Source organism: Paramormyrops kingsleyae, chromosome 16, assembly GCF_048594095.1.
Source record: "Paramormyrops kingsleyae isolate MSU_618 chromosome 16, PKINGS_0.4, whole genome shotgun sequence".
Classification (NCBI taxonomy): Eukaryota; Metazoa; Chordata; class Actinopteri; order Osteoglossiformes; family Mormyridae; genus Paramormyrops; species Paramormyrops kingsleyae.
In genome coordinates, this window is record NC_132812.1 from 29,455,902 (window position 1) to 29,478,459 (window position 22,558).

The window sequence follows — 22,558 nt, forward strand, 5'->3', positions numbered from 1 at the left end:
CTGTAACAGAGGCAATCCATGAGACTGCTGGCAGAAGAAAACTTTAAACCACAAGGCTGAATAAGGGGTCTCTAACGCCGGTCCTGGAGAGCTACTATCCAGTAGGTTTTCTATCTTACCTTGCTTCTATTTCTGGCATTTACCTAAGAACAGGTGTGGCTCATCTGAAGCCGGGTAGGATAGACAACAGTAGCTCTCCAGGACCGGAGCTGGAGACACCTGGACTAAAAAAATATTAATCAAGTGGGAACAAGGAGAAAAAACTGTACAGAATGGGAGACATTGGATATAGATGAGAATCAATGAGGATTTGTCCAGTTCTAGGAGGACAGTGTGCTGATGCACCAGCAAGAAAACTGTAAGACTTAGAGCCGTAATAAAGAAGCCATGGATCATAAACACAATAGCATGCCCACAATCTGGCAAGAAGATAATACCATGGAACAGAAATGTAAGAGAAATACTTCACAGAAGATCAGTCACAATTTAACCATCAGATTCCAGTATGCAACTGATGGAAACACTTAATAAATATCTCCTTTATTTACATAAAATTGTTTGTGTGTGTGTGTGTAGCATTGTTTTCATTCATTATGCACTGCAATGCATGTTACATTTTTGTGGGACATTATATATTTTATACTTTGTGTAACTCAGTGTTTTTGTTAGGATGAGATGAGAAGATACATTTGCAGCACCACCAGGTTTAAGGCAATTTGCAAAGAAGGAATAAGTAGCCTAAATGAATTCCAAGCCGTGATCCAAATCTACAATCCAAACTCAGGCAGAAGGTCAACACAAAAAAGAGTGACACGGGGTATTATCAAATACAAACCAAAAAATGAAGCACAATAAAGTTAAATGAACAAATAGAAACTATAAAGACACTCAACAAGAATGTCACTTAAACCTTCGGGCAGAGGGACCTGACTAGTAGTGGCCCACTGGCCGTACACTGCAAATGACTTCCGGACAAATCAAAATTGTGTCACACCACAACCGCAGTGGGCGCAGAATGTTGTTCTATTGTGGCAAGTGCGCGAGTCATTTTAATAAAGCAAATGACCGGTCGTTTAAAATGGAAGTTGCACTTTTTTATTAAAAGCCGCTATTGGTTTAAAACTTGAAGTGGCGCAGACAAGGAACCCAACAATTTAAATAACACTCACGGTTACACACTAATGAAACACACATGATTTTGACATTTACTATTAATAGAAAGATACGAATACATATGTTAATGTACACTATTTAAAGTTCAGTGTGGTGCAAAGCATGCTGGTAACTGCATAATTAGTCCTGCTGACCAACCCCCTGTGATCACATTTATGTCAGCCAATTGTGGCCAGTGGGTTGGATCAGGGGACTCTGCACAGGTGGTGAATCGAAACAGTGATCACTGCGATGATTAGGCCTATGCGTCATATGACGTCATTGCAAAATGACATTGATTCCATCGATTTTTCCTGAAGCATACAGCTAGCTTCAGACTGCCTACCAGGCAGGCAACCTAGGGGGGACCGAGTGGGACAATCAGAGTGAAACAGGTGGAACTCCTCAATGAGTTAAGGGCCCAAGATTGCATGGATGTGGACCCATAATTGCTCCTCAAGGCCATAGCCCTCCTGGTCCTCTAGGTCTTTCAAATGGCCACAGTGCCTGGTGTCCAACAGGACCTGGATGCAGATGTATCTGGAATACAGATTCCCCACCAACATCTAAAGGAGGAGGGTGTATCAGGGACAGACGGCAGGTTCATGATACTGTAGAAAGCCCACTTTAACAATGAGACATAGCGCATAGGAGTAATCGGATAGTGGGGTATTAACTGTAAAAGGTAGGTAACAGGATTAATATGATCTTGTAAGGACCAATATACTGGGGGCTCAGCTTCTTCATGGAGATATGCAGTTCAATATCCCGAAGAGACAACCAAACCCACTATCCAGGGTGGAACAAGGGAGTTGGGTGGCGGTCGGTGAATCACTTCTGTGTTTAAAAGCCTTCCGGAGTTGCACATGGGACTTCCTAAAATTGGCGACTCCAGGTAAACCATTCATCAATAGGTGGGACATCACTGACCTCCATCTCTCTTGGGAATAGAGGGGGCTGGTATCCTAGAACACACTGAAAAGAGGTTAGGTGTACAACAGTATGAACCAATGAATTGTGAACATATTCTGCCGAAGAGAGATACCTGTACCAGCTCCAACTGATATGGGTGGATCAGTACCGTCGTAGTTGATTCAGTTCACTGTTTGTCAGTAATACCTGGAAGATTCATGTTGACCACAAATGGGTACAGAATGCTTTTCACCTCCAAGATGTGAATTGTGGGGTTTGGTCTGGGACAATATTCTCTGCTATCCTGAAAGTCGTAAAAATATGGTGAAACACATAAATTCAGCTAATTGCATTGTCTTAAGTTGATACCTGCCCCTGGTCTGCCTTTCAAATGGCACATAAAAAAATAACCTATCTATAGTAATCAGGATAGTAGTAATTCCATGTTAGAAGGGAAGATCACTGATAAAGTCTATCGCCATATGCAACCACGGTCTTTGAGGAATGGGTGGAGCCTCAAGCAGATATGCATAGTGAATATGGAGTTTTAGTTTAGGCACAGAAGAGACTTGAGATTACAAACATCACTGAAATCAGTATGAGAGGGACTACAACAACGTACGAGTTAGTAGCTCTGTGGTTCATGATATTCCAGCTTGCCAGACCCTCAGCAGTGTCTGCACCTATTAAAGCTGGAGGATGAGGTTCAGGATGGTTTCAGTGATGCCAGTTTCAAACTGACAAGAGAGAGCATCAGCCTGGGCGTTCCTTGTTCCCAGGTGACATGGAACAGTAAAATTGAACCAAGTGAAGAACAGGGAATACTAAGCAGGGGAACAATCTTTCTGCATCTCAGATGTGTTCCAGGTTCTGCGGGTTTAACACCACAGAATAATGAGCTTCCCCTACCAAATAGTGCCTCAAATCCTTCAGCAACAATTTCACACCCAACAGTTTTTCATACCCTCATACAACAGAAATCTTATATAAATAGAAAGCACAGAGGAAGAGCTTAGAGGGGGTACCATAGCATTGTGAAGAATCACCCCAACACCCACTACTTAGGAATCCACCTGATTGGCAAGTGGAAGAGTTGGATCAGGTTGCTTGTGCACAGGTGTGGAGCTGATAAGGTTTATGAAAATGTTTATACGTGAGAAACCAGGAAAGTACTGCAGATTGTTGGCAATTTTGGTGTCAGGCCAGTGGAACACTGCAGATACCTTATTGTCATCCATGTGATCTCCATCTGGTCCTGATCTATAGCCCTAGAAGGACATGGTACTGTAGCTCTGTAAAAGCCACAGTTCTCAGTCCTAAAATATCAGTGATGTTCTTGGAGTATTCAAAGAACTTAGCTTATGACGTCCCAGTGGATGGCCATACTGGGAGAGTAAGTGAACTGGTCGTCGATCTACACAATCTGAAATTTACCACACCTGAAAAGATCTCATTTTTTAAAAAGACTGAAAAACAAAGGGGACCTTCACTAACCCATATAGCACCATCAGTATTAGCAATGCCTTTTAGTAGAAATAAACATTTTCCATTAATCTTCCTGTCATAATTGAATTTTGATATATGCACTATGATGGCAGACACACATTCAAACATGAAGAGATTGGTACAAACTCACAGCGAGAATGGGATCGAGACACTCACCGGGCAGGGGGGGAAAGAGTAACACACAAGCACTCGGGGAAGATCAGGGCTAACTAATGCTCAGTGACTGGACACAAGTCAACAATTCCTCACGCATAGGAAACCAACTAGATCTGCTATTTAGCCAGAGCAATTAGCAATTTGTCAAACCAAAAATGGGATACAAGAGCTTGTCTGAAACATACAGCAGGTCAGAAGGCAAATCCAGGTATCCAAAGAAAACCAAATCTGCCACCCAAGCTCATGTCAAAGGTCACAAAGTCAATATCAGCAAAGCAGGAAAATCACCCAATACAAATAATGAAATGAAGAGCAAGAAATCCAGAAGAACAAACGGAGGTCATGTGTAAACAGGGTGCTGGCAGTAACAAACAAACAAACAAACAAACAAACAAACAAACAAACAAACAAACAAACAAATGCTCAGTAAGATGAAACACTCAATACTTAAAAAGGAAGTAACTGAAGACCAGGTGGTTTTATACCCTGCTAATTACGTCAGGCTGATAAACTACAGGTGTGCCTTTATTTTCAGGCAGAGGAGGAAGTGACTGGGCGTAGATGGCTGGTCTCTTGGTGTGATATGGATGTGACAGTATTAAATAATAAGTAGAGATAACTCGCATCTGCTGTACAGTACGTGAATAGACACCAATGTTTGCCAAAAAAGAGCAGTATTTCCAGCAGCAATATTTAACAGATTGGTGCAGCATAAATTTATATTATTAAGAATTGTGTGCACAAAGGAACCATTACATTTCCTGGAGCAAGTGCAGATTTAATGCATTTTTATAATTTAAAGCCGCAAACAAACAAAACAGTCTTCAATATTTCCCTGTATGACATTACTCTGGCTGTTACAGAAGGATGCACACTTCACTGAGCTGTGCAGTTCAGAGGACCGCTAACTTAACTATTGGTAAAAAAAAAATATATGCATTAATAATAATACAAATAATAATTTGTATTTGCATAACCTGATGTATGATAAAAATCATTAGCTCAAGCAAATGTACATTTTAACACAAACATATTTTAATTCATATACAATGACAGTCACTGATGCTTATGAAGTCATTATTTGCTGCTACTTAGATATTCTGTTATTTATTTACCTGCGCGCCTCCAAAATGTTGCTTTACATCCGTACTTCACATTTGGTCATTTTGACGCATCCCTTAATAAGTGGGATAATGAAATGCTTTCCTGCCAAACTTGTTTCAACCCAGAAGACCTCTGTCCAATATAACTCCTGCCTAGATCTGTTCTACTTGGCTCAAGACACTCAACTGCTCTCGTTGCTCTCATAGCCAGGAAGTGCGAGAATCCGTGCTAATTGACACCTGGAGCTGAAATGCAGACTTTTCGCAGTAACATGTTCGCCATGGTGATAAGACAAGTTCTGACTTAAAATTAATAACGTGCAATGTGTGAATTTAAGGTCGTATCACAATCCTTTTCATTCTTACGTATATATAGAGTAAAAGACAACTGTGTGATAACATATTAAAGTCAAAAATATTTGGTAAAGCTGGGAAATATCCAACTGGAATGGCATCAATAGAGAATTATTTAAAGCAAGAACACCTGACTGGAAAAATGTACATACGTATATACGTTCAGTGCCACTTTATTAGATACACCTACATGTAGCCAGTACCAGTTAGAACCCACTACTGCCTTTCTGCACACCAGAGTCGTACTGAGATATTTTTCCACTTGTTGACTTCCTTGTGGCTTTAAGAAGTCTGGTTGTCCTCCTCTCACCATTCACATTAATACTCTCTTTCCAACCACAGCAATGCCATGGACTGGAGGGTTTTTCCTCCACACTATTCTCTGGAAACTCTACAGCACTGGTCACACACCTTATTCACTTTTATGAAGAAAATCATCTGGCGAGTCCAAAAACTTGGAGTGCCACCTAATATTCTGGCCACTGTGTGTATGCACAGTTCAATAATTTGATTTTGTTATAAACATTCATTAGGACTATATATTATTTTAGTAATTTTCCAACAAGGCCCAAATAATGTTTATTAATTAGTCTGAGCAGCCATCCTTAGGAATAAATCAGCTCTTGAGGCATCTGAGAAAAGGACAAACTAGCCCCAATTTGCCTTGCAGATGCTGACAGGCATATTAAACATTGCCATGGTCGTCTAGGGCGATAAAAGATGCAGCTTATTTTCTGACTTGGCCCCTTCCCACAAAGAGTACACTCCCTGATAACCAGCCGGATGCTGTAAATGCTTAGAGACGCAACAAAGTCTGTTTATGTCAATCGACTGCCATTTATGTTGCGAATGGAAACAACAGCAATAAAGCCATTTTATTAATCGGATACATTCCCAAGAAGCTCTGTTGAGCATGCTTTTCTGTTTTCTTTCATTTTCTTCTTTTTTCCCCCCTGCTTTCTTTCGTTAACGTCCCACGCTCTAGAGCATCTTACAAGAGGAAGTGTCCTAAACTGCTATCTCAACAAACATGACTCATTTTCCACTGCTGACCTTTCATCTCCGGTGATGATTGAAGGGTTGAGCCATACGCTGCAGTTCAAAAAGGCCTTGACCAAAACGACGGCATTTCAAAGCCAGTCTTCTAGGCAGGGAAAATCAGGGAAGCTTTCTGCTTGTCAATAGCAGCTGGCACAATGAACAGAGGAAGCCTATTATTTTGCCCATGAAAGCCAGATGAACAAGATAGACAGGAATTAATATGCAAAATATGATGAATCATGGGTGATGCAGTGGTTAGCACTTTTGCTTCACACCTCTGGGTTCAGGGTTCAAGTCTCTGGCATTGGCTGGATGAAATATGCAAGGGCTGTATGTAGATTAACATCATACGCAGGACAAAGCAAATGCAGGTTAAGGGCCTTGCTCAAGGGCCCAACGGAGTAGGATCACTCTGGGCATCCACAGGATTTGAACCAGCAACCTTCTGATTGCTGGCACAGATCCCTAGTCTCAGAGCCCCAACTCCCCTTTGGCCAAACGCATTGGCTAAATAAATAAATGTTTTCCTAAATGTAATGCAGCCTGCTCAAAGGAACTAGAAATCAGGGTTTAAACATAATCACACTTCAGTGTCGGAATGAAACAGTCCTGCCCTCATGCGTCAGCTTTTTCCATTAATATGGGAAATACTGATCATTTATGGCATGAACAGGAAGCTCAAGCGTTTAGATGGGAATGTTGAATGCTATGAGATTAAGAACCTCAGTTTGTAAACAGGACATGCATTTCAGTACAGGGGCAAATAACTGAAACTAATCAGGTTTTATAATGCAATTTGCCAACTGAGTGGCTAAAGATTATAGTGGTTTTTGGTCACATGTCACTTAAGGTGAATGTTAATATCTAATGTGACTTTCTTTTATTACCTTGGAGCACCATCTAGGGAATTTCACTGTAATGGTAAGAGAACAATCCGGGGAACTGATTAGTTAACTAAAATTAATTATATTGACTGAAGGAAGCTGTCATTTGAGTCATCTGAGGAAATTAGAATTTCATTAGATCAATTACTTTGTACAGCCTTTATTTATCAACACAAGGAAAGCATGGTCACAATAAAATGGGTTATTTAGATACAAAATCATTCAAGAGCAATGCCAACCTCTACTGAATACCCCTAATGAATCAGTTACCATTCATGGAGAGCACTATGAAGGAATAAGGTATGGTACTACAACAAGAATAATTTAGAAGGAAAAAGGTAAGTGAATGCAGTAAAATAAAATGAATAAAATAAATGCAGGGACGGATAAATGTACAAGCTACATTCACTTTCCAAAGTGACATGCAAGTGAGGCAAAAAGCACATTGAAAACATAGACAAACAATTACTAACAGGAGTGTTGCAAAGATGAGACCTGGGGGTGATGTTACATAGTGGATGGGTTGATTGGGGCGGATTATTGCAGGGTACCCTTTAATTCTAGGGGGGATACAAAGAATGGCATCTCTTTTGAACAACAACAGCTACAGAGCATTTAAATGTAAAAAACTGAAAATGAACACTGTCCAATAGGTTCTATCTGTACATTCTATGCTGGGCGAATCCCCTTCAAAATAACCCTGAATTATCCTAATAATTCCAAACATGCAAATTTGCCTACATAAATAGTTGAGGACAATCAATAATAAATAAGCATGCATATGTGTCTTCATCTGCAATGGGTTAGTGCCCCATCCTGGGTTATTCCCTGCCTTGTGCCAATAGCCCCCAGGATATCCCCCCCGTGACCCTGCATGGGACAAATGGTTTCAGAAATTGGATGGATGGATGGATGTGTTGGATGGATTGGATGAAGTAAATATGTTATGACAAATGTAATCTGTCGTTGAAGTGTGTTTTCCCATGGTTTCCTCTTTGTGGAGCTCAGGTTTGCCACATGGCCGGGAAGGCCGTGTGTCCAACTGATGGGTACGAAAGACTCCTAAGGAGTTGTTGTCTCCAGTTGAGGGATAGCATGGTCAGTAGGGCAAGGGGGGTTGAGTGATTGGGATGAGTGCCCATAGACTAAGGAACCATTCCCTGCCAAATGAGGTCAAGTGTTACTTTTTTAATTCCCAGCTTCCAGTGAGGGCTCTGACTTTGCTTCATCATCCTTATCTGATGGTAGTGGACATCTGCATGTGCTGGTCCATGAAAACTCCAATCTAACTGTAATGAACTCCACCGAATTGCAATACATCCCCCTCAGGGAGCTCTGCCACTGAGAGGTAGCCTATTAAATTTATGATTACTAAACCCACATTTATAATTATTCATATCAGAGATTAAAGTGCAGTGGTGATTTTTTTTAAATTGGGTCCCCAAAAAATAACAGGTATAAAATGCAATCTAAGAAACATAGTTAAGGGACAATGATCCAGGGTGATACACATACTGTACCAAAAACCAAACTGAAATCCTTAAAGATCTGAAAACAGGCAAGTCAGTAATCATCATTCAGAAATACGAGGATGATATCCAGAGGACACTTTGAGTCCCTCGTAGAATGCCTTTGACATCACCAAGGTGAACTGTGGTCCACAGTCCAAGACAAATCCCCTGTTATTGTGAGAAATCTAAAAACATGGTTGAAGAGATACTCTGTAAGTTCCATAGCCTTAGGCAAACCTGGCTGGAGAGTCAAGCGGCACATCTTGGAAAACAATAACCATAAGTATGATGAAACAGGCTTTGGGGCTGATCCAGGTAGGTCAAAATCCCTAGACAGAATGTCAGTCTTTCTGTTCTTAGGGCTTAGATGGCACATGACCATAAACCTGCCTAGGCTTAAGCGGTTTACCCTCATGGAGGTATTGCATATTTCAGTTCTTAGTGAGAACCACAGATAGGTGAATTGTGACTTTCAACCCAGTGCCTTCACTCTTTCAATGTTTGTTTTATTGAGAGAAGTTTGTGGTTGTCTACATCATAGTAAGGTCGAGATAGTTTGTTGAAAAGAAATCTTCAGGGGAAGAGTTATGAGGTATTCTGAGCCACTGGGGAAGATCCATCCTGCCTCCACTACAAAAATGGATGGACAAAATGGATCTGGTTGCTTCAAATTGGATCTAGGAATCACCTGTAGAAATGAGAAAAGTCTAGAAAATGGTATCACTACTTGGAGACCTTGGCTTCTGGCCAATCATGAATTATAGACATTTAGAAGAATCCCTGTATTCATCGTACAATTCAGGGATAATGACCTATAATTCAGGGATAGATAGTGGATAAATACACCTTTGTGCAAATAAATTGAAACAAGTTGTCGCATCTATATGCAGACAGACTGACCACAGTTTAGACAGACATCACAGTCATATTGATTTACACTTATCACCATTGGTCCAGATAAAGAACCTGGTGGGCTGATAAAAATTGGACAGGAATAACCCAAGATGGGACGCCAATCCATGGCAGGGCAGACACACCATTCATGCCTATGGGGTCTTTGGCAACTCCAACTAACCTTAGCATGGTTTTGCACTGTGGGGGGAAACCAGAGAGCCTGAGGGAAACCCCACGACAACACAGGGAGGGGCCCGAACCCCAGGGCATTCACTTGAAGATTACATGGATGGCTGAAGCACAGTCATACCACCCAGCTCATCACCACCCGAGCAGGCCTGCCAGTCTTTGGGCAAAGAGCCTCCTCTCTCCATCCACTCAGCGAACTCTCTCTCTTGTTGGCTGTGCCAACCAGCAGGTCCCAGGCCACTGCATGCATGTCCGCGTGTCAACGTATTTCAACTAATTTGCACAAGCGTGTATGTTCCAGTGGTGGAGGGGCACCTGGCAGCAAGTCAATAGCATGATCCCAGTTACGATGCAGTGGCAGTGTGGTGGCCTCGACCTTCTGAATACTTCCAGGAGATCCCAGTATTCCACCAGCATAATTTCTGTGGTGTTTTCCTAAGGACTCTTGACAGAAGTGGAAGAACGAGGCAGAGTTACACATTTAAAAAGACAAGATTTACTGCAGGAAATATTCCTTCTGTCCAGGATACCATAGGGTCATGCTGTAGCCAGGGGTGACCTAACACCAAAGGAACTTAATACAAGAATCTATATGTTTTCAAAATGCAGGTCAAGGGATTCAGTATGTTGAGTAATACAACCTTCTCCCATGGGTTACCAATCAGAGGCCTCACATGGAGAGAGTGGTTGATGGCTTAACATGACACTCTTAATTGGTGCACCGACTTCTTGTCAATGAGGTTCCCCTCCACACGGCCAACTATCAGCAGCCATGAGTGACCTGGTAACGAGTCCACAGGGGATCAAAACAGGAATGGTAAACTGCTTTTGGGTAATACTAACTAGGGCTGATATTCCCACCTGCCTCTTGGCTGGTCCTCTTATCACATAGAGTAGACGACTTTACCACACATGTCCAGCTTCTTCAAAATACAGACAGGTGGTTGTATATTAAACAGTAACAGTCCTCTAGAGACAAAGGGGATCAGAGAATATGTGGGGTGAAGAATCAAGAGAAGAAACTGCCGTGTCATGGAACCTACCCAAGTGCAAGCTCTGACTGTTCTTCCTTTGCTCTTGGACCATCTTAGATTATACACAGATATGGACATCTAGACAAACTGGTCTGTAGTGGAGATATCTCTCCAACATGCCAGCATATCTTCTGGAATTTCCTGTGACCCAGTACTGGCCAAACCATTTGGCAACACAGGTGGGTGCCAACTTAACAAACGAGCAGGGCTCTCAGATCTCAAGAGCACTCTCCGAACATGCACTCCAATGGCACTTCGCATTTACATCCTGTACATACTCACAAGTGGAACTGGGCAGTACAGTCTACTAAGCTAGTTGGTTCTCAGCAGGAAAGCTTGCCTAGGATGCCACTTGGGCTTTGATGCTCATTGCTGTAACCTATATCAATGCATGGTGAATAAAGCAGGTTCATTCCAACCACTCCCTGCCACTATAGTTTGGAATTCCAGTGTGTAATTTGCTCCTTCCTGATCTCCCTGTTGGGATTTACATAAACAATTACCCATATCTCTTCCCACAGCTAGATAGTTAAAGACCTGTTAGAAAAATACATGGAAATCCGGTGCTGTGACCCACTTTAGGACTCAGGCAAGCAGAGAGAAAATATTGTGAATCTGGTCCATATTAGAGTGAAATCGCTCTGGGTGGCGGGTCATATACAATGAGCATTTCACCACAAAACACTCGCACATTTCTGAGTGGCTGTCATACTTCCCAAGCATTGCAACTAAGATCAGAGTGGTTGAAATGGCAGGAGTGGAAGATTGCAATGAACATTTAACATTCATTCCTTCCAATACCACATCTTATCTGGATGAGAAGTACAGAAGTTTATCCAATTTCAAACTGTAGTTCTGTCATAAATGGTCTGTCAACAACTTCTCTTCGAATGTCAGGGGCCAATGTCCTCTCATGCCCAGGGACTTGTGTGTTTTATTAAAAGAAACCTCTATTTCAGGACAGATCAAAGTGTTGGCAAAATCGATGCAAAGGGCAGAGCAGAAAGTAGGCAGGACATGCTCATCCGAACAGGCTGCACGGAGGTGAGAGCTGATCAATAAGCCAAGCATGATGTGTCATCATCCATTGCCATGGCCGTTAGGCCAAAATGCTGGTCACGACTTGCATGGTGCCCCTAGAGCAGGACGGATGGCCCAACTTCAAACAACATGTCCCCCTGTGGTTGACTCCTCGGGGAACATGAGTCAGGGCCCGCGGTAGTTATTCACTGTTAATCATGCAACATTAAGATTGGTGAAAAGTACATATGCATATATTTAACATTTCTGTTGCTAAATCTGTCATGCAGCTGACATTTCAATGAATGAATGATGTGAATCAGCAGTTTGGTAAAAGATTTACCTCGTCTCACCATCAGTATATGCAATTCTGCACACAAAATACTGAAAAGACTCATATGTTGCCCTGAAAGCAGACGAGAAACATTCTAGTATGATTTGAATACCTCCAACTTATGTCAGAATCTTTAGATGCTGGCATTGTAGCGAGAGTTTACAAACACATAAGGAACGCTAAGATTGAATAATTTTCAATGTTAATAATTAATGTTAGAATATCTCTGAATCGGCTTTTTCATAAATATCCCATCCCCAAATTGTGAGTTTACCATTACAGAGATAGCAGTCAAGCGTGCTATTCTGATATATTCATCCCTTCTCTGTGAGTACAAGCCTCGAAACCCCAGCTGCATCACAATGATGTGACGATAGGTAATCCCCTTCCATAGCTCTTAGTATAGCTCTCGTCATTAGTCTTAAAGTTGCTCTTCTTAATAAGCAAAGGCTGAGACAGCAAAAGTTACTATGGTGACCACAGTGGGCAGAAAAGCGATTTGGGCATAACTGTGGAATTTCTCCTTGACTCCTGTAAAGAGCTTCATTACCATCAGAAGTGCTATACTGCTCTGCCACTGAGAGGCTGAGCACTTTGAATATAAGGAACTGAGGAGTCTCACAACCACCGGCTCAGTGTTGCCTCATCAGTGAACAATGACACTCAGACTGACTGAATTATTTAGGGGGGAAAAAATCTTATGTGACAGAATATTGCTTTGGGTTTTTGAAGTAACTACTAATGATTTTCAAATGAGCACATGAAATCAACAAGCTATGAGAATTAATAATATGACGCAAAATTATTTTAAATTAGATTCTTTGTAACTGGTTGGTTTCTGGCAAGTCACATATTTGTAGGATAATGCAATTTCAGGCTTGAAAAATGGCTTTTAATACCATCACAAGTGTGGCCTCTTTCATATACCTGCAATTATAAAATGCTCTAAGCCATTAAGATCTTTATGTAACTTATTAAATGCTGGTTTTGATGCTCTAGCATCTGACTCATTGATATACCTGTGCCATGTTGCAATCAAGTAACTGAACAAGATCTATGTGTTAAGTTGCTGTAAGTCAGGGGGTAGCTCTCTCTGAATATTATTTAAAGTGAGCGGCGAATGTTGCTCAGGAATCAGTCATCATTGCTCTAGCTTCTAGATTTGTGGGTCTGACTTTAGTTTGCTTGTGTTTTATTTTTGGGTTTTGGTTAGGGTTGTCAGAATTGTCACCGGCTTGTGATTCAATGTGCTGTTGTGTTGTTTACAGAATTGTGGTTCTGGGTTGGCCGGCATCATATTTCAAAGTTCATGGTTCTGATTAGCCAACATCTTGTTTCTGCATCTGTGGTGTTGATTAGCCGCAGTTCCACAGCTGGTGAGACAGACAAATAGCATCTTGTTTTTAGGCTTGAGGTGGCCATCTTGTTTTCCTGCTTCAGCCCAGTGGTTTCAGGTATTATTGGCCAGAAAACCTGACATTGTGCATGAGTAGCCTGGTTCAGGATGCCCTGGTTGTGATAAAGACATGTTCCGAGCGTTCTGATTCCATGTTGTGACAGTAACACCAATGGGATACTGCACTAGGTCTGTTTTTACTAGCAAAATCATAGACCATCTGCAGTTCCCTGAGGGCCGGACTGGGAAACACTGCCTAAAACAGTGTAAATATCAGTAACGTTGCATTGTAGGAGATGCGTGTGTTGCCCTGCAAAATACAAAGACAATACTGCAGACTAGCATGGCTATTTATAAATTACTTAAAATTACCTTTAAATGGAAAACCATGTCCTGTGCATGAGGAATATTACATATATCTAAAATTTGAATGAATGTTGTATAATTTAGGTTTTAAAATAAAACTAAACAATATATTTTTAAATAAATATCTTTTTTTCAGTAGTAGCTCACTGTTCATTGGCATACATTTGCAACATCTCTTAGACAGGCTTTTTCGGCGGGGTAGTTACTATAGTTCATGCAGGTCAGTGAGTGAGTGCCAGTGACTGTGTTTGGAGAACCTCCAGCAAGCCGCATCAGTGCATGTTGGAACTGCATCCCGGGCTCATGCTGCCTGTATAATGGAACCCGCAGGTGCAGTTTAATTGCGACGTCGCTCTCCTAAAGCAATCTGAATGCTGCGAGATTCTAGCTGATTGAGTCAGCCGTGCATATGGCTCTTTAGGCTGCATCACCCATCTGCAAAACCCAGGACATTACGACGTCTGCCTGCATGCTAGACACCGCCGGCAAGCCTCGTGCTACTGACCGGGGCATAGCATGGTATCTGTAGCACTGTTGGTCCTTTCCATTATCTACCCACTGTGCAAGAGCGCACTGATATCCAGATGGCTTCCCTTAAAGGCATTCATCAGGTTTGCATCCTCCCACAACTCAGAATACACTTTCACATGACAAATCTCACCACATGTAGCACATAATTACCAACAGAGCACAGAAAAAAAAAAAAACAGAAATCAACTAGCTGACACCTAAATGATGCAAAAGGGAGAGAATGAAGGTTACCAGAGAAAGGCAGCTCATGTTGAGACCTTTTTAAGGGCAATGGATTTTGAAAAGCTTAATTAGTGCACAGGTTCAAGTTACCCTTTAGCACTGTGTGGTAACCTTTGTTTGCATTGCAAACCTCCTGCTGTTAAATCAAGAGTAAAAAAAAAATCGCAGTGAAAATTCCTTCTTTCTCGCTCCTATCTAATGATAAAAAGCCTCCGTCTGGATTAATACAGCCCTTCTCGTCATCATATTTTCTGTATTAGCCAAAGATAATAATTAATTTGTATTTTTAAAAGAAATTGGATTTTTTTTTAGATTTGATTCCTCACATTAACTTGCAAGAATATTAATCCTGACCAAATTATATCTGCTATAATTTGTATATCAATATTTCATGGGACCTTATTTCCTCCACCAGACCTATCTAAATAAAAAAGGATACCACATCTAAAATTAATGAGCCACCCTGTTGAATAGACATATTCAAGGTGTTTTCACCTGTCAGCTTCCGTATGTCCCATTAAACCTGCTGCTTTATGATGCAGAAAAGGACCTTCCATGGATCTTACTGTTTGCTACCAAATATGCCTCTACAAGATTAATACAGTATTCTGATGCAATTGCAGAGGACACAAACATTATCGGTTTCTGTAAGTGCTGAAACAATACTTATCTACAACCTAAAACTCTCACACTTCCTTTCATATCCTCTTTTCTACAGTAACGTATTATCGTATATTTTTATTGTACATGATGTTCCTCCCCTCCCCCCCCAAAAAAAAGAAATAGCAGTTATAAATATTTTTGTTATAAATATCACCTAAAACGTAAGCAAAATGAGTACAATTTGTCTGTAAATGAGCTGTTATGTGTAAATGAGCTGTTAAAAATACTGAAAATGGTGCATCCAATCGGTGTTTTGTACTGTCAAAATATGAATCCAGTGAAATGGTACATTCCATTAAACTGCAGTGTGCAGTTGGCCAAGGCAGAAGGAGAGGGGCAGGGTCCTCGTTTATGAGAGCGATGGCCTGAGGAGAGGAACTGCGCAGGTAGCAATTGGAGCCAGACTTTGGGGCTTTTCCTCTCAGCCTAGCAATTTGAAAGACCCTGCCCTGTTATTTGTGTGTGTGTGTCTGCCTTGTGTTGCATACTGCCTGAGGTAGGATCCAGGTGCATGAAGGATGGATGGATGGATGGATGGATGGATAATATATGCATGTGCGTGTCTACATTTTGATTGAGGATTGGAGGATTGGTAATTATATTACAGTCTCTTCCAAGGACCATAAATACATATCCATGTACGTCCGCATGTTTGCCTGTCTAAAATTATGATTCCTTACATAAAGGTTTTGATTCAAGTAGAATGTTTAAAAGAGAGGACTGTATACACAATTTTGTAGTTTCTCCATGGAACAACACTCAGGGTATCTGAGTACCTCGACATGGCCGACACATGTGCAGCATATGATCAGTAACGAGGGTAACATAAGCTTTGCTAGAGGAATCACAGGTTGCTGCCGTATCTCTCCCAGCATTTAGTGATTCAGGCAAATGCCATCAGGAGGAATCAACATATGGCACATTTGCCAAGATTTAAATTCCAGTGAACCCTGAATGCCTTTAATTAGGCAGGATTGAAATGACGCTGTGAGTGATAAAAGGACCGTCAACACGGTACTGATGACGGTGTCACAGGACGGCTCTTCCTGTGTGTCAAAGCTTGCTCATCTCCCGTACTTGTTTTTTTTTCCCCACCACACCTTTTGAAAAGCTCGCGAAAATGATCCGGATGCTGATTCCAGAGCAATCTGTCTAAATCAGCCTCCATTTTCTTTGTGTCTTCTTTATAAATGCAGTCTCTTAACCTCTCCTTTTCTACAGGACATCTCCTGAGATCCTGAGCTTGCCGAGTGTGTCGTGATGGACGTTTCGCAAACTCTGCCAGTGTCCATCTTTTACCCTCTGACACCCATATGTGACAGCGACAGAGTCATTTACATAAAACAATGTTTCATCCATAGAACTTCACTGTGATTTCAGGCTGTGTGTCTGCACTGTATTCCTAAAGACATCTTATATTCCATCCCATTGCAAAAAAATGAAAAGGAAGGTGACACTGGAAAACGTCACACTGCTAGTACAACTAAAAGAGACAGTGAGACTAACGTGACTGCGTAAACCTCGGTAAACGGTGTGTTTAAATAAAAAAGAACTTGGCAAATGATATTGTTTATCAATGCCTTCAGTTATTACTGCTCACACAAAGGTTTGCAGGTTCATGTACTAACTCTTAAACCAACAAAATTGAATTATCCAAAAATCAGTAAGAAAATACCACATTCATTTTCATAATGTAATGTACATTCAAAAAGAGATTTAGGTTGTTGACAAGAGAAATGTATAGTTCTAAAGGAAGCCATTTGTCAGAAATGAAGTTGCTCAAAGTGCCTTCAGCACATAATTATTCTTGCACTTCAAAAGGCAATATGAAATGCATTTTGACAAAGGCTCCATGTGGCTGCCATCGCTACAGGATTCGTGTTTGTGGCCAGGGGAGCGCTGTGTGTACAAATAGTGTCGGAAATTCATTTCAACACACACACAGACGCACACAAACGCACGTTTCAAGCACCTGGCATTCAGCAATTTACCACGCTTGGCCTCAAGCTGAAGACGCTTCCTGTATTACCCGCTAAATCAGATTTTAGTGTTACAATCCATGGAAGAAGCTAAAGTCCAAACAAAGAAAATCACTAAGCAGTCTCAGCTTTGCTACACTGTGGAGGGAGAGTGATAAAGCACTCGACAGGTGTAGCTACTTTGTCAGACACTTGGGGCTCTGTGTTTAACAGCCTGGCTGAATGTCAAAATGTGGACGGGCAGCGACTCCATAGAAAGGGAGGCTTTCTCAGCATTCCCTCGAACCCCAGCCAGTGTTTCCAAAACTGATTCAATACTTTGACGCGTTTTGCAGTTGTTTTGTTTTACCTTTATGGATGTTAGCTGCCGTATTACATTTGTATCTTTAAATTAAAAATGACTAAAAACTTGAAATTATATGTCACTGATTACCATATTAATAATCTGACAAAATGACCACACATTTGGATGTCATTAATATTGCCTTTCAGAAGCATGACAGACAGCACAGCTGTGGCTAAAGACTCCAACCTGCAAATGGAATGACACAAACTCACAATCACCCTGGCCCAATTGCCAATAATGGTCAAAATATGTTACTCCTCTATATCATTTTTTTTTTCTCTGCAATCAAAATATTTGTCAGCCGAGTTGCAATGTAAATATTTTGCACTTGGGAATTTCACTGGTTTGCCAAAGCATGCAGTTCCCATTACATGTCCCACTGATGAGTGATGTGGATAATTGAATGTATTAGGAATGGTTAGTGGTTCATTTCATGCTCCAAAGACTGTCATTTGAGTTATTTAAACAGTAAAAAATTGGTGTATTTCTAACATCTCCGCAGGTATATCTCAGTTCCTGGTTCCTGATTATAAGGGCTCACTATTTTGGTTATGCTTCAATAATAAATCTTAAAATATACATTACCCTCCACACTGAGATGTAACCCTGTTTTCCGCATTTAAAAAAAAATGCATCGTAAATGACAGACTGGTCACATAACCGTTCTTTGTGTTAGCAATCTGACTCATGTCTAAAGCTGCATGCTAATTTAGTGAGGTTAAGGGAAGATTTGAAAACAGCAGGTCAATGCTGGGAAGGGCTGGGGCACAGTGAAAAAAACTGCCCCCCCCCCCCCATGACTGGAAACAGTGGGGTGATAACAGACTCAACAACATAACAGCCTGTGGTTCTTAGAAAGGACAGACGTGAGAGAAACCTATTGCTTGAGAGCTAGTAAACAAATCCTGCCTTCATCTTTCTCAAGGTGTGGTACCTGCATAATTCATCTCAGAGACATATGCAGGATTAGACATGGACTTGCATGCAGAATACCTAATGCAGAATGTATTCGCCCCTTTGACCTCATAGCGTGTAGGTTTGACATACGGATCATGCTTCCCCATTGATAATCTTCAACACAATGCAGAAAATCAATTGGCATTTGATTTGCATTCCATTCTCAGTTCTACAAATACATGTTTTCATATCAATGCAAAAAAATTCTGATGAGAGGGGCTGTGAGGGTCTGTGTAAATCTTCCTGGAGAATTTATCTTAGGCACAATCACAATGCACAGTCTTATTAGATTTGCGTCATCTTTCAGTTCTCAGAATGATGAGTTGTGAGATTTTCTGGGCCACTGGAGACCATCTGAGTTCTACATTGATCAGCCTTAACTTTAAAACCACTGACAGGTGACAGGTGAATAACATTGATTATCTCATTCCAATGGCACTTGTCAAGGGTGCCGTTATATATTAGGCTAGTGAACAGTCAGTTCTTGAAGTTGGTAAGGATCTGGGCAACTGTAACAAGGGCCAAATGGTGATGCCTATAAGACTGGGTCAGAGCATCTCCAAAAGGGTAGGTCTTGTAGGGTGTTCCTGTTATGCAGTGGTCAGTACCCACCAAAGGTGGTCCAAGGGAGGCAAACCAGTGAACCAGCAATGGGGCCATGGGCACCCAAGGCTTACTGATGCGCGTGGTGAGCACACGCTAGTCCATCTGGTCAGATCTGGTCATAAGAACATAAGAACTATACAAACGAGAGGAGGCCATTTGGCCCATCGAGCTCGCTTGGGGAGAACTTAACTAATAGCTCAGAGTTGTTAAAATCTTATCTAGCTCTGATTTAAAGGAACCCAAGGATTCAGCTTGCACTACGTTATCAGGAAGACTATTCCATACTCTGACTACACGCTGTGTAAAAAAGTGCTTCCTTAAATGTTCCAGTTTGAAATGTTCTCCCGCTAATTTCCACCTATGGCCACGAGTTCTTGTATTTGAACTAATGCTGAAGTAACTATTCAGTTGAACAGCATCCAAACCTGTTAGAATCTTATAGACCTGGATCATGTCCCCCCTCAGTCTCCTTTGCTTGAGGCTACTGAGCTACTATAGCACAAATTGCTGAAAAGCTATTGCTGACTGTGATAGACAGGTGTCAGAACACACAGTGCATCACAGCTTGCTGTGCATGTGGCTGCGTAGCCATGGACAGGTCAGAGTGCCCATGCTGACCCCTGTCCACCGCTGAATGTGTCTACAATGGGCACATGAGCATCAGTGCTGGACCATGGACCAATGGAAGACCGTGGCCTCGTCTGATGAGTCATGTTTTCTTTCACATTATTTGGACAGCTGGGTGTGTGTGTGTCATTCGTCTGGGGAAGAGGTGGCACCAGGATGCACTATGGGAAGAAGGTCAGCCGGTAGAGGCAGTATGGTGGTCTGGGCAAAGTTCTGCTGGGAAACCTTGGGTCCTGGCATTCATGTGGATATTATTTTGATGCATACCACCTACCAAAACATTGTGCAGATCAAGTACACCCCTTCATGGCAACGGTATAAAGCTTTTTAGTTAGCAAATTAGACTCTCCACTAACTTTGAAAACCATTAGCGTAACAATTAGCTTCCACTAAATTTAGTTCTACTAACTGTAAATCTGCTAAAAAATTTTGCAGGTAAAGTGAATAAAGTTTAAAGGTCAAAAACATTTGTAAACTCTAAAATCATACGTTTGTTGCTGTTTGTTATGATCCTGTATGTCTGTCTGGTGAGCTGTTAGCCAGGGTTGGGGCCATTCCGGAATGCATTGATCAATTCCAGTCCAAATCAGGAAATGGAACTGGAGCTGGGATTGGAAAAAAACTACAGGGAACAGAATTGGAGTTGAATTTGAATTTCAGGGAGATTTAAGTTCCAACTCTAGTTCCATTTCCTGATTTGGACTGGAATTGATCAATGCATTCCGGAATGGCCCCAACCCTGCTGTTAGCTGAATATGTGTAAACACAAGACATGATTAGGCAATAACTTGTCAGATTGAAGATAGTCTGGGCTAAATGTAAGTGAACGAAGAAAAAGCCAATTTAAACTGGGGTACCATGAACTAAGCAGAAAACAGGGGCTTACACCACAAAGCAGGATTACTTGCTTAGCTGGATAACTTGTCGATTTTAAAGCACCCTAGTTTAAATGGACTTTATATCTTTGTTCACTTACATTTAGTCCAGACTACCTTAAATCTGACAAGTTATCTAACCCTAACCCTAACCCTAACCCTAAGAAATCTTCTTCGTGATACAGGACCCCAGTTGTATTTTCCAGCTTATGACTGACAGAGCTATAGACCAATAGAGCTGAAACCCTCCTTCCTAGTTCTGGATAAATGGCACCATGTTTGTAGTCCCAAAGCGGCTTCACTGAGGTCAAAATGTCAGCATGGGCTAGTTGCAAATTGTTGCTTGTATCTTGCAAACAGAATACCATGGAAAAAAAAATTCAATGCAGATTTATTCCGGAGACTCTAAAAAATCCAACGATACCCAATTGGGTAAGTCCTAAGCTTCCCTTGAGAATCACTCTAGTCCAACAGATGGGATTTCAGTGTTAATCAGGTTAAAATTTTAGCTTTCTAGGTATGTTTTTACCAGTTTTAGAGCCTAAAACCAAACCAAAGTTAAATTCATATAATAAAAGTTCTAATATCATTAGCTTCCACTACATTTTTTTGCAGTTTACTGGTTATCAAAGATAATTTTTGGATAGCCATGCCCACCACTGCACAAGGGGGAACTACACAATATTAGTCACATGCTTTTAATGTTATGGCTGATTGATGTGTGTCCTTCAGTGATTGCAATACTATCAAATAGCAGGGGAACACCACTGCACAAGGGGGACCTACACTACACCACTACACTACACCACTGCACAAGGGGGCTCTACACTACACCACTGCACAAGGGGGACCTACACTACACCACTACACTACACCACTGCACAAGGGGGACCTACACTACATCACTACACTACACCACTGCACAAGGGGGACCTACACTACACCACTGCACAAGGGGGACCTACACTACACCACTGCACAAGGGGGATCTACACTACACCACTACACTACACCACTGCACAAGGGGGCTCTACACTACACCACTGCACAAGGGGGACCTACACTACACTACTACACTACACCACTGCACAAGGGGGACCTACACTACACCACTACACTACACCACTGCACAAGGGGGACCTACACTACATCACTACACTACACCACTGCACAAGGGGGCTCTACACTACACCACTGCACAAGGGGGACCTACACTACACCACTGCACAAGGGGGACCTACACTACACCACTACACTACACCACTGCACAAGGGGGACCTACACTACACCACTACACTACACCACTGCACAAGGGGGACCTACACTACATCACTACACTACACCACTGCACAAGGGGGCTCTACACTACACCACTGCACAAGGGGGACCTACACTACACCACTACACTACACCACTGCACAAGGGGGACCTACACTACACCACTACACTACACCACTGCACAAGGGGGACCTACACTACATCACTACACTACACCACTGCACAAGGGGGATCTACACTACACCACTGCACAAGGGGGACCTACACTACACCACTACACTACACCACTGCACAAGGGGGATCTACACTACACCACTGCACAAGGGGGACCTACACTACACCACTGCACAAGGGGGACCTACACTACACCACTACACTACACCACTGCACAAGGGGGACCTACACTACACCACTACACTACACCACTGCACAAGGGGGCTCTACACTACACCACTGCACAAGGGGGACCTACACTACACCACTACACAAGGGGGACCTACACTACACCACTGCACAAGGGGGACCTACACTACACCACTGCACAAGGGGGATCTACACTACACCACTGCACAAGGGGGACCTACACTACACCACTGCACAAGGGGGACCTACACTACACTAC